General features: G+C 40.9%; 1 protein-coding gene across 1 annotated transcript in view; it reads right to left on the bottom strand.

The window, feature by feature from the left end:
* il1rapl1a (interleukin 1 receptor accessory protein-like 1a) overlaps positions 1 to 12,641 on the bottom strand; it is a 111,649-nt gene extending 99,008 nt beyond the window's left edge. The window contains exon 1 of the mRNA XM_036571430.1: positions 12,602 to 12,641. The gene's annotated coding sequence lies outside the window, so the exon portion shown is untranslated. The remainder of the gene's footprint in view (positions 1 to 12,601) is intronic.
* Positions 12,642 to 13,277: the final 636 nt, after the last annotated feature.

Raw genomic sequence — 13,277 nt, 5'->3', positions numbered from 1 at the left:
TAGTTCAAATTTACTGTAATATTTTTAAAGCACATTTAGAATATGTTGGCACAATTATAAAATCACATTTTTAACAGGAGCTGAGCTCTGTGTGTGTGTGTCCGTTGGTGTGTCTACTGAAGCCGCTCTCACACTCTTCACACTTCACTGATCTGGTTAACAAGGGACCCCTGGGTCTATCCCTCAGTGCGCCACAGTACTGATGGTGATTAATTATTTAGTGATGCGTACCCCTCTAACCACCCAAACACACAAACACACACACAGGTGCACAGGTGGCAAAACAGAAGGAATACAACAGCAAGAAATCCCTAGCAATGTGATAGAAGATCAAGATGAAAGAAAGTATCAAAACTCATGAATGAAATCTTACAAGGCAGAAAACGAAATGCGGCGGGCGGGGAAAAAAGCCAGATGTTAACAGGCCCTTAGCCTAAGGCTTCCTTTGGAGTTGAGCTCCTTTGCTGGCTCCACTTCAATTTGGATTCTGAGTTGTGGCACCTCACCTTCCACTGAGCACCTCTCCATGATCGCCTGCAGTCAACACAGTGTTCACCAAACATGCTGTTTTGTAATAAACCTTTAGTTCTAAATCGCGGGACGATACTGTCCTAGCAATAAGACAATAATTTATCATTATTGTGATAAATTACATCACGATATGTTTTCCGAACATATCATGGACATTGTCAATACTGAGCAACTGTATGTATCATATAAAGGTTTAGACTAATTATGAAGAGCCTGTAAACAATAACCAGTGTGTAGTAACTGCAAAAACTGCAAGGTAACTGACAAGTAGCTGATTGGATGACATCCTATCATGCCATTATCGTTTATTATTAATGCCATTATTTTTTTTCAGAGACCAGTCAAAACCAGTTTTAGTCAAAACGGCCATTAAATACAAGTGTTCCCATTTTTCAGCATCAGGAAAAAAAAGCTGAAAATATGTATTACAGAAAATAACACAGGTTGTGCACACTTGTTAGAAGTCCCATTTTCTCTGCATATTTCCATTTTTTTTTAACTTCAGGTCTTTTTTTTTGGAAATCAAATAAAAGAAGGGTCTCTGACTTTTGCACGGTGTATATATTTACTCTATTTGCAACAAAGAATTAAAATGACAATAATACTCGTTTTACTATTTTACAGGTCCCAAATTTCAACAAAAGTTAAAAAAGGCAAAATAGCCTGTATTGTTTACCATTATGAAAATGTATTTATTGCGATGTTATATTATTTCCCATACTGCCCATCCAAATCTGGTTCTGAAAGACTGATCACTACGAATTTGTGTATGTGTTTGTGTGAAGCCTATATCCTAGATTCATCTCAGACATTCTGGCTCTATTCAGTCAATAAAGCCATTTATAACACGGCCAAATACCCGCTGACACACATGCATACAGGCATATGTTCAGATGTTCATGCTTTTAAGTGCACCTCCTGGTCTCACAAAACATCTGTTGCTGCAGTCCCAAAGGTTCATTTTGCTCAATGGCTCATGTGTGCTGATGTTCGCACAGATGTCTGCCAACATACTTGAACGTAAACTGAAGGGCAGCAAGCAAACCAGAATGTACAGAAAATAAAGAGAAAATTCTTTTGATTTTTTCCTCTTTCTTCCTCCAAAAATGCTCAGTTCACTGAGTAATATGTAATATTTTGAAGATGAGTCACATAAATGGTTGTAAGGTGTCACTTCTCCTGCCAGCCAATCCTCGAACAGCTCCATTCGATTTTGAGTAGTTCTAATCTGAGTTGAGAACTGTTTGGGTCTTTCCCCCAGTGCTACCAGATTTGCTGTTGGCATAGATATACACAATTAATAATCTGGAGATTCTGCAAGCTGCGCTCACCCATGAACCCTTTCTGTTGGTCTTGACAAAGACATGTTTACATGCATCTTCACAGAAGTAGAAATCTGTAGAATTATATTGTTAAGACAAATCGAAATTTTAGAGAAACTTACCAAATCAGAACTGTTCACAATAGTGGTGATAGCTCACGACTAGCTTTCTCTCTAACCTATTTGTGACTAGCAAAGATACTTTCTCTAGATAGACAAAGCACTTTTTGTAAGTCACTCTGGATGAGAGTGTCTGCTAAATTGTGTAAATGTAAATGTAAAAGTGATAGGAAGTAGTGATTAAATGAGAATTTAATGCCCCTAAAAGCTACATCACAGAAAGTTATTACATGATGGTTATGAATGGCTGCTTAATGCCAGACATGTGGTTTTACAATAGTTCTGAGAAAAGATATTGGCCTACAACTTCTTTTGATGGCGGAGGTTCAGGTAGAGTGTCATTATGCAAAACTTTGTCTGTTTGTTTGTTTTGGTTACCATTATCAACATTAGACATGTCTAGGCTCACTGGTTATTTTGATAAGTAATAAAAATTAAATGGTTATATTTGCAATATAGACATTGTGACCTTTGGTTCCTTTAACCACCATAGTAAAGAAATCAGAGATCAGAAAGTTTCTCTACAATCCACCATTTCAACATCAAACCACTCTAAATAACTTTGTTTATATCTCAACAACTGAATTATGCAGAAATGCTAAAGAAATTGGTGCAATTCCCCTTTTTGAAAGTTCACTGGTTCTTTTAGAGAAACTTATGACTCAGATTTCTTTACAGTGGTGGTGATCGCGATGCGGTTGTGATGTCTACATCACAAATATAGCCATTTTATAAACTATTCAAGACCACCAGTTAATCCCCATGTTTCCTCTGAGTTTTAATGGTAATGTTGATTATGACAAAGTACTACTAATCCTGAAAAAATGTTTTCTATACAGACTATTCCGCCTTACAACACCCTGCATGTACCTCTCCACCATGAACATACCTTTTACATTCTCAAAACTATCATAAAACAATGTCTCAGGCATAAGGCAGCATAATTATAACAATTTTATGTAATCACTTCTGCGAGAAGGATTTTTGAGGCATTAAACTCTTCATACATTGACTCCTATCACCACAACTGTAAACAATTCTGACTCAGGAAGTTTCTCTAGAGCGGACCATCTCACATCAAACCAGACTAAATGACTCTTCACATATTAAACATTACGTTATGCCTAAGTTTTGAAATATTGGTGGCATTTCCCTTTAAGAAAGTGACAGAGTGTGCACGAGAGCTCACTCCAAAAGAGCTGAACCAAAAATGGTGAAATCAGGTGCAAGCAGATTCAGTGCACTGACAGAGGATACACACATACACACACATATCATCTAGGCCTAAATAAAAACCTGCATGGCACTGTGATTAAAAGCTAATGGCTAATCCAGCAAAGATACAGACAATGACAATGAGGTTACTTACCACACAGACACTCCAGACTGAGAAAGCGACCTGTCTCTAACAGTGCAGCTATTTTAACACACTCCTCAACCACAGCACAACTGCCACACTTTCAGCAGCCAATTAGGCATTTCCCTGCGTGGCCTGCTGTATCTGGAGCTGGCCAATGAGATGTCTAGTTACTGCAGTGATTGAAATGTCAGGGTAAACAAAGCCATGTGTGCAGTATGCGCACACACACGCACACACACACACACACACTTTCTTTCACACCTCTGGATACAAATATACTTACCCCAAAGTCAACATATTAAATTGCATTGTCACACCTGTAGGAGTGTCTAACAAAAATTAGGTCATACTCATTTTTCATCTTCACCAAAGTCCTCAAAGGTAACAATGAGTCTGACATCATTTATCTGGTTACAGGTAACCTTTTTTAGGGTTGTTACACATCTCACAGAACATTTGGTACCTCGTACAAAAACATATATGTCTGGAAATTAATTTCATTTTGTCTGAATATGTCTACATTACTTGGACAGTCCCTGAGCTAATACATCCAATTGTCAATTTTTATAATACTCCAGGATGGATTTTGACTCCAATATTACATCACCAACAGCTGTATTATGTAATAATGCTCTGAGGTAATCTGATATACATGACCTGCAACAGAATTCATTATGATGTCATAAGCATCACCTGGACACATCAGAATGTTTGCATTAGAAGATGGGCTGAATTCCCAGTTTGATTCCCTTGATAGATTCGCCTTGATTTGCTTGATATGGATGCTACACTATGTTTCCAAAAGTTTGTAGACACCCTTTATAGTTAATGTGTTCAGCTACTTCAAAGTTCATTCATTGCTGACACAGGGATTCATTTGCAAGCACACAAGCTTTTCATTAAAAAATGCACTGAAAAATTATACAAGACTGTAGCACACCCACACTTGAGTGAAAAGCGTCGGCTAGAAGGGTGTAAATTTCCCCAGCATTGGGCTATGGTGGCAGTGCGTTATCTAAAGTGAATGAGCACCATGAGTGAGATGATTTAGAGTTGCATTTGTGATGTAAAATTAATCATTCATCACCAGTGCCTGACCTCACTAGTACAATGAAATCATGAAATCAAATCCTTAACATCTGTTGGAAAGCCTTTCTAGAATAGTTCAGACTGTTAACGCAACAAAGACAATTGCAAACTTACTGTTACCTAAAAACTTATATACAATACATATGCTAAAGATTCAATTGTATAGAGTGTACTTTGGGTCCACAGTTGAACACTTTGTAAAACAGCTGAGCAGAATTCCCTTGCTGGATTTGCAATAGCTATTTATATTAACAATAACCAGCTTTAAATATCACCCATGTAATTACTCATGAAAATATTTGTGACAGTACAACTTTATACCCTTGTTGTAACTGCTCATCAACAATCAAACATTTCAGTTGATCAATTCACCTTTGGGCCTCTATATGCTTTTAAAAATAATTTGGAAAAGAAAACAGCCAAATCATTATTTCACACTTCAAAAGCAAGTAGTTAAAAGCAGATAAGAAACAAACAAACATGAGGTCATATGATGGTCAGTAAATAAAATCAAGGAATTCCAAACAAAATACCCATACCTTGATGAACTATGGAAGATCTGTCATGTTGACTAGATAAACACACCATTTCCCACTTTTTTCTGACTGCTCTTTTTGGGGCTGTATGGAGTAAGTCATCTGTTCTAGGAGGTGTAGTTGTTTAAGGCAGACACTAAAACAGTGGTTCTCAGTCCTGGTCCTTTTGCACCGCTGTCCTGTGTTATAGTTATATAATTTCCCTACATTATCAGGGAACACTCTTCAGAACAGGCCTGGTTTACTTTGTTGAATATAATGGGAAAACTCATGTGTGTATATGCGTTTTGTGTTTAAAAAAATGAATTAAAAACATGAATTAAGCAGAGGAAAGTATATGTATTTAGTGATGGCATGATACAACATGGTATTTTGAAAGAATCAATTGAACTGCATTTAAATCTGATGGAAATGAGCATATCCCTGATCATGATTTTAATGCAGAAAAAGGAAGCTGAATAGTCTTCCTGAATGCACCCAGACCAAATTGGTTACACATACACACACTTCCCTCTTTCTCTTTCTCTCTCTCTTTTACACACAGGCACACAGGCACAAAAAGCTTCAGTACTATTCAGGAGAAATCAGTCAGGGCTCTGACAGTTTGTCAGCTCTCAGTAAAAGAGAAAGTGACAGTGAGAGGGAGGCCCAAGCCAAAATACTTGCAAACAGATTACTTGTCAGGCTTCATCAACAACCAAGAGCAGTGAGGTGTGAGCCAATGTGTGTGCATTCATTTTTGTGTGCAAACTATGGGTTTGAGTATATTTGTGTGTATATACTTATAAACTTGACTATATAGAACACATATTGTGCAGAACAAATAGAAACACAACATGCAATATCATACAGTACAGAATGTAGAATGTCCTCAAGTGAGTTTTCAGTGACAGACCAGTAAAGAGCCCTGAAGCCTCCAAAACTTGCCACCTGATGTCCACTCAAGAAGTAACACACACACACACACACATGCTCAAGGTTGCCCCACTTCTACTTCTAGAAGTGGGCTTCCCCCTAAGGCAGCTGATTCCTGACACAAGACTTATAGAATTCCCATTTCTTGCAACAGACATCCAATCAATGGCTTTCTTCTTCAATTGTCAGTCAATATCTATTCTTCTCAGGCGTGGGTCAATGGGCTTCTGGGCAGGGACCATTCCCAATCTCAGGTCGCTGACCACAGGAACCACTCATTACCCAGTCGAGAACTGGTGAGAGAATTGAACCCCTCCAGACTCACATCAACATTCAGCACTGACAAGACAGTGAGAAATGAGTTTATTGTTTCTATCATTTAGCCATCTACTTTTTAGCGCTCTCTCTCTCTCTATTTCTCTCTCTCACTGTTAACTTTAATGGTGTGGGAGCACAAGCTGTATAATGAGGGTTTTCCCACCACATATTCTCCTCATTACACATACACACTTAAATACACACATAGGCACATTATTGACATTGTATACAATAAAGTGGTCCCTCAGAAACCCCGTGGCCTCAGGAGTGTGTTTCATTAGCCCTGAAAAGCAATACAGCTCATGTCATACATGGAGCACAGAAGGATGCACACACACAAACATACTTACACACAAAAGGTTTGGTATTGAAAGACTTCTTCCTATGCTGAACTGCTCAAACAAACAGTATGCTACAAAAACTACACAGTCATTCGCAAGACATAGAACTGCAACAAACACTTGATAATATTCAATAAATTTGATAACTAAAATATTCAAGAAGGGAAGAGACATTAGAATACCTGACAAGTTCTCTATGTTGCACTTGTGTGAGGAAACAAGGATTTAATACAAAATACTAGCTTCTCACCTGCCAGCTCTGCCAGCTCTACAAACACCAGACTCACTTGGCAGTTCAGAGTTCAGACTGCAGGCAAATCAGAATCGTTTCTCAAATCACATCTTATTAGTCGATTGCCTGCACTGTTATTAGCAAGTGATCAGACTGGATTTGTTCACATCACCAACCTATCTGCATGGGTTGCTGTGGTAATAACGGGGCATCAGTAACTACGTAGCTATGCTGGTGATGCGGATTTCAAACACAGATGCAGGAGAAACTAAAATTAGCTGGCATTAGCACATTTTTTTTCCATCACTCTGGATTTGATATAATCGTTGTCTGTTGCATTGTGAGTGGTGCAAAAGACACTTCAAAATCCGATTTGAGCGGCGAAAGTGTCCAGACTGAGACATATCTGTAAAAATCCGATTGGAATCGCATTTCAGACCACCTCTAAATGTGGTTTGGATCTGTTTTGCAAAAATCGGATTTCACATGTTTTTTTTGCTGTCCAAACTATCAAAAGTCGATCTGGACACAATCTGGATATGCCAAAAATCAGATTTGAACTGGCAGTCTGAACAAGGCCCTCGTGATTTGGTTGAGCTTGTGAAACTCTCCTAATTCCAGGTGACAGGATCGGTTTTAACTCCATGTTCAATCCAAATAAGTTCCCTACTTCTTCAGATTACTAGCTAGCTAGCAGGCTCTCAGCTGCTTGTATTACAGAGAATAAACCATCTTTTTCAGACTGCACTGGCTGTCAGCCAATATGGCAGAGTTTAGCAAAAAACAAAGTTATCATCTCCAGTGCAAATGTTTAAAAAAATTAGAGCATTTAAAATAAAGCAATTAGGAAAGGAAGAATAAATAAAAGCAAAAGGAATGTTCTGTAATTAGCTACCTACTCATTGTTTTTCTGTTAAGACATATATGGCTACGGTTATCACACCACCTAATTTTCTTGACACCATTACAAACTATTCTGTGATATTTCCAGCTAGATTTATTACAAAATTGGATCAGATTTATTCTTTTTTTCCCCACCAACGTCCATTAAAGCTTTTTCTGCTGTTATCGACCCAACATTGACCCCTGGATCTGTGCCATATCTAGTGGTCAAGAAAAAGTGGAGGCAAATATACAAATGTTGGAAAGACTGTTGAGAGGTACAGCAGAATGTACTGCAGCAATCACTAATTAACCTACACACAATTTAACATGATTAAAATAAGAAAGATTGTTCTGCTGTTGTGCACCAGGAGCTGGTGGTGCAGTTTGTTTGGAACAGAGTTGAGCCAACATTGTCTGAAGAGAGGTGAGGGGGTTAATGGACACACAGTGATGGTACAATCGGGCTCTACCAAGTAAAAGCTTCACAGAATACTTTTGTTCCATAGAATTTAGCAAACACAGCCACAACACCCCCCCACCAACTAACCAGAGGAGGTAAAGAAACAAAGCTAGTGTGATCTGAGGATGCTCTCTGAATGTAGTCACAGACTTCTCCCGCCTCTTTATTACAAAAACCCTAGTCTCCCAGCTAGATACAGGCAGTAGGGAAACATTTAATTGTCACCATTTAAATGAGCTGCTTCTTTAAACAAGGTAACTGGCTGCACAGCATTTCGAGCACATTCCACTTAGGAGCACTGGAGTAATTAAAATTTCTTAGTTTAGTCAAAAATTCTCACAAATTCACATTTTGGTGCTGCATCTGAGCTAGGTCTCTCTTACTTAGTTTACCCCTTAACTAGGTCATTGTCATTCCTTTCACCTAGGCCTCCCCTATCCCATTATGTCCCCCAGTCTGGGAGAGTGAGACCTAGAACAATGCTTCATCCTCTTTACCACAGATTGGCTGTGGCATTGCTGGGATTTGAAATCTTTATCTCCCGGTGATTGGGCAGTTAGGCAGTTGTGCCTCTGAGGAGCTGTGAAAGAACATGCTATATACTAGGTCCAATAAAGAACAAATATTTACACAGAGCAGTGGTCAGTGGGCAGGTTGTGTATCATACTCATAAAACAGCATCAATGCTTATATAAGGAAAGTTAATTTCAATAAATTTATTCAAATAAAAAATGTAAAATTATATTTTATATCATGTTGCACATTTTTATGTGTTCTCATTTTTTCTTTCCATAGCTTTATGGCTGGTGAGTGGCACAACTGCCTAACTGCCCTATCATTAGGCCCACAATACCACAGTCATCTGTGACCAGGAGTTTTGAAGCAGAAAGCCTTCACCCTTCAAGCCTGTTGGCATCATGTGATAGGGGAGTCCTAGATACCAAAAGGGAATTTACACTGACGAAATCTGGAAGGTGAGGGAAGGTGAGTAAACTTGAGTGCCTGTGTCACAGGTGAAGACAGTAGTGGACGCACATGTATTTGCCCAGACTCTCACCTGCTCCACCTTCACCCTGGATCTGCCCACTCATAATTGCACACACCTGCAGCTATGTTCTAGACTCATTAAATCTAGTATACAACCTCAATTGGTTGGCTTTGCTCCTTGCTCCGTTTTTGTGCAGTCCTGAGCTGTTTTTGTATTCTCTTGTGTTTTGACCATTTCTTCATATATTGTTAGATTTTGAGTGAGGATTTGCCTAGTTTGTTCCTGCCTCCCTGTGTTCTGACCCCTGCCTATTGTGATGACTGTGAGTGTTGGATTGCCTCTAATAAAGCTGTCCAGCACATGCTTGCCAATGCCTCCTGGTCAATACAGCTTTGCAACTTGTATTGTTCAGTATTAAAAACTGAGATATGAAAACCTTTTGACTAAACTCAGAAGGAGTGAGGCAACACTCCATTTTGACTAACTCAAAAAAGCTGTACAGCCAGTTGGCTTATAATTTTCAGTCAACCTGACTTTTTTATACAGTTCAAGTTGCTGGATGAACACGCTGGAGGGTAATGTAAGTTTGTAAATGGAACTCATCCCGTATAACTTTGAGCTTTTGTGGTGAATAATGAATAGATGTACAAACTGTCACCCTTCAACATCTTACTCATGAAGGCTATGGTTTCCAAAATGCATACACCATGCATTTTGTACCTTATGCAATTATTTTAGTTGTGCAGAGCAGGGGGTCTCCAAGAAGGTTGAGAATCACTGTCTTACGTTCTAACTAACACAAAAATTAATATAGTAAGTCTTGTGGCCAGGGAAGGCAGTGTTTTGGGTTTAGAAGCAGAAGTGTTGCTCTTTGCTAAAGTGAATTTTTCAGCAACCTTAAACAGGTATAGCTGTTTTTTTTTTGGTGATAGATACAGATTGTGGCAATGCAATGGCCTTTGACTTACCACAGACCTGTAAGGGTGAAGACCACCCAGTGGGATTATTATTATTCAGGCCACACGGGCTCAGGAATTCAGAATGCTGACAGGCACCTTTCTATCATACTGGACGATTTAAAAGGGTATTAAGCCTTTTCTAGGACTTGGCAGTGTCTGGTGCTACCCTCAGTGATAGAGAATTTCTCACAAGCAAATGTTTGAGCTTGTGTAATCATTCTTAGCCATTTGATAATTTGGTTCTGATTGGATTCCTGATGAAAACTCGTTTTGCCTTCTGATTGGATCCTTTATTTCAGTCTGAAGGCCCACGTTTGCATGCTTATTATTATCATGATATGTAAGGATTTTCATAATCCAAGACAGAGTTGCTGTGGTAAAAACCCTTGAATCCATAATCTTCATAACCCCACAACTTCAGGCTGAAGTTCCTTCTTGGTTTACTGCATAGAACTAAGCATGAAATACCTTCACATCTACAAGTCAGTGGATGGTTCTATAAATTGCTATTTTATAAATGAGATGTTTGAGTATGAAGAACCTTTTTAAAGTGTACAGAACCGAAGCATGATGTCATTTTTTTCCCAAAACCATACATCCAAGTCAAGGGCCTTAACATAAAACAGCAACATAGGGATGAACATTAGAACCCAATATCTTTCCAGGCTGAGTTTATGGTTGAAGCAAGCACGGTGGATTCAGTAACTGGAGAGCTTAGACATCAGGGTCACAGCTGTTTGCTCAGCATTGCAGTTAGACGATTCAACATATCTTTTGGGTTGAGTTAATTAGATGAGCACAAACTGAAAAACAAAAAGAAAATCAGGAGCTAACCATGCAAGGTAACTAAGAAACCTCCAGTTAATTTAAATTATGTTGTTGTATTTCTTCTGATTGATAATATTTCTATTACATCCAACCCAGACCAAACCCACATTTCTTGCCTATTTGCTGACAGCGTCCCGTGTCCCTTTGCCCTGGGCAGTAGGCCACAAGTCAGCAAACATGGCTCTTCGGCACAGTTTAATAAGGCATCTACTGCCGCTGGTGATGGCTTATGCTAGTGAGAGCACTTTCTTTGAGTGCACTTCCTATCTAGAAAGCTGACAGTGGAAAAGTGGCCCATCTCCAAACTAACCGCGGGCAGAGACTGGCGCGCCAGTCGCTTTTTTCACACCTGTATTCCGTCAAGCCCCGCTTTCTGTGCTGGGATTGGCTAATAAGATCCGCCTCCTGCGTTGGGATAGGCTAATAGTGTCCCTTTTCCTGCACAACGATTGGCATACCGCAGATGGAAATGATCTGTTAGCCGATCCAAACGCAGTAGGGGCGGAATTTTCCGGAATTCCGGTGTGGAAAGAAGTAATAAAAGCGCTGCGGGACTACAGAAAGAGGAAAGAGAAGGAAGGGGGAGGTATAAGAAGAGGAGGTGGAGGAGGGTTCCTCTCCACTTCCACAACCTGAGTGAGTGACAGCTCCTGTAAGAGAAGTCAATTACGCTGTCAAAATCAATCTGATCAGATTTCCATCTACTTCCTCTGGCGTATCTGCGCATATTCGCTATAAGAACTGCAGGCTGCTTCCGACAGGCGTTCAGAGCGAGAGAGTGAGGGGCAGAAAACTGCCGGTGGTCAGGAGGGGTAGCACTACTCCGTTAGAGCTCATTTAAAACGAATGGGATCTTCATCATCCATTACAAGCCTGATCCTCTCCCTCCCTGCCTTTCTCTCTCTCTCTCTCTCTCTCTCTCTCACTCACTCTCCCTCTCTCTCTTTACGTTCAGCTGCTTCCAAACAATACTGCGAAAGCGTGTGATACTAAGCTGATAAAAGATGCTAACAGTAGGAGTAACGCTCTGGGCGACTAGACAGAGTAACGTTGGTGACGTTAATGACTATAATTATACTAATAATAACGGAATTTGTACAGCAGTGTCAGTTGGTGGCGTTTCAAACTGAGAGCGGTTACATTAGTGTGTCATCATCAGGCATCTCTGTATTGATGTTTCATTTGCAGTTAGCGCGAGCCCTCCTTCTCACCGACTGCAGTGTGTGTGTGTGTGTGTGTGTGTGTGAGTGCGGCTCGTGCCATCACAGCGGGTTCGTCTCCTGTACGCGCGCGCAAACACAAACACCGCATCGCCGGAATCACACCGAAAACACTCTTTCACAGCCACCTGAATCTCACCACAAAACCCAAGCCACATCTGGCCAAAATCTGTCCCACAAGTTGTTGCCTGGCTTGGTGCTGTATTTCTATGTGAGACCCCCTCGACGCTCACACACACCATTCCCCCCCTCCATCACACCTCGAGCGCTCCTGCGACACACTGGGGCTGCGAGGATATGCTGCATGCAGACAGCGTGCGAGCCCAACTCTAGCTTTCACTCTCCATTTGACCGCAACACATCTCAGAATGTGCGCTACTGATAAAAGAACCCCCCAAAATCCTGTTCATACTGCACTGGCCACACTGTCGCCCCCGCATCTTTCCCCCTTGGAGCCAAACGCGCTCCAAACTTTTGCAACACGCAGCGTGCGCTTACCGTCAGTTCTCGTCCGGATGGCTCAGTTGATGATGATGATGATGATGATGATGAGAGATTTGGTGAAGGAGCTGAGGAGCATCACGGAGCAAAAATGTAAAAAATAAAGTCAGCTCCCGTGGCTCCCCAGGAGTTCAGTCCCAGAGCCGTTCAGTCACATCACAAATAACAGCGCTCAAGTCGTCCACGCAGCCGAACCGGTAATTCCAGCGCGCCTTCGGCTTTCTGTGGGAACTGGAAGGCTTGGCTTTTTCACGGCGGACCCATGATGGACCACGCACGATTTTCCCCTGTGTTTAAACAAGCCGTGGCGGCGGTCTGAGAGTCCGCAGGTATCCGGCACTGCGAGCTTCTCTGAGAGGGGAGTAGGGGTGAGGGGAGGAGGGGGGTCCTTCGAGAGATAACAAGTGTGTGTTCTGCTGCAGGAGTCCGCTCGGTCCTAAAGCCCGCAGCAAGAGACAGCTCGTAGAAAAATCAGTGCTGACGCGCGGGGTGTGCTGGGAAATATCGCCAGTTTAGGAGAAATCTGCAGGGGTTGCACGTTACTAAGAACAGGATTGATGGACTGTCAGGCAGGCATGAAACTTCTAGCCAAGGTGTATAAAGCCCTATTTGAGCTGGATTAGTTTTGCATGTCTGCTGAGTAATAATTCCAGACCTTTGAGTTCCCCCAGCA

The sequence above is a fragment of the Colossoma macropomum genome, unplaced genomic scaffold (assembly GCF_904425465.1).
Source record: "Colossoma macropomum unplaced genomic scaffold, Colossoma_macropomum, whole genome shotgun sequence".
Lineage (NCBI taxonomy): Eukaryota > Metazoa > Chordata > Actinopteri > Characiformes > Serrasalmidae > Colossoma > Colossoma macropomum.
The sequence above is the reverse complement of the archived record's forward strand: the minus strand, read 5'-3'. Positions and strand labels throughout refer to the sequence as shown.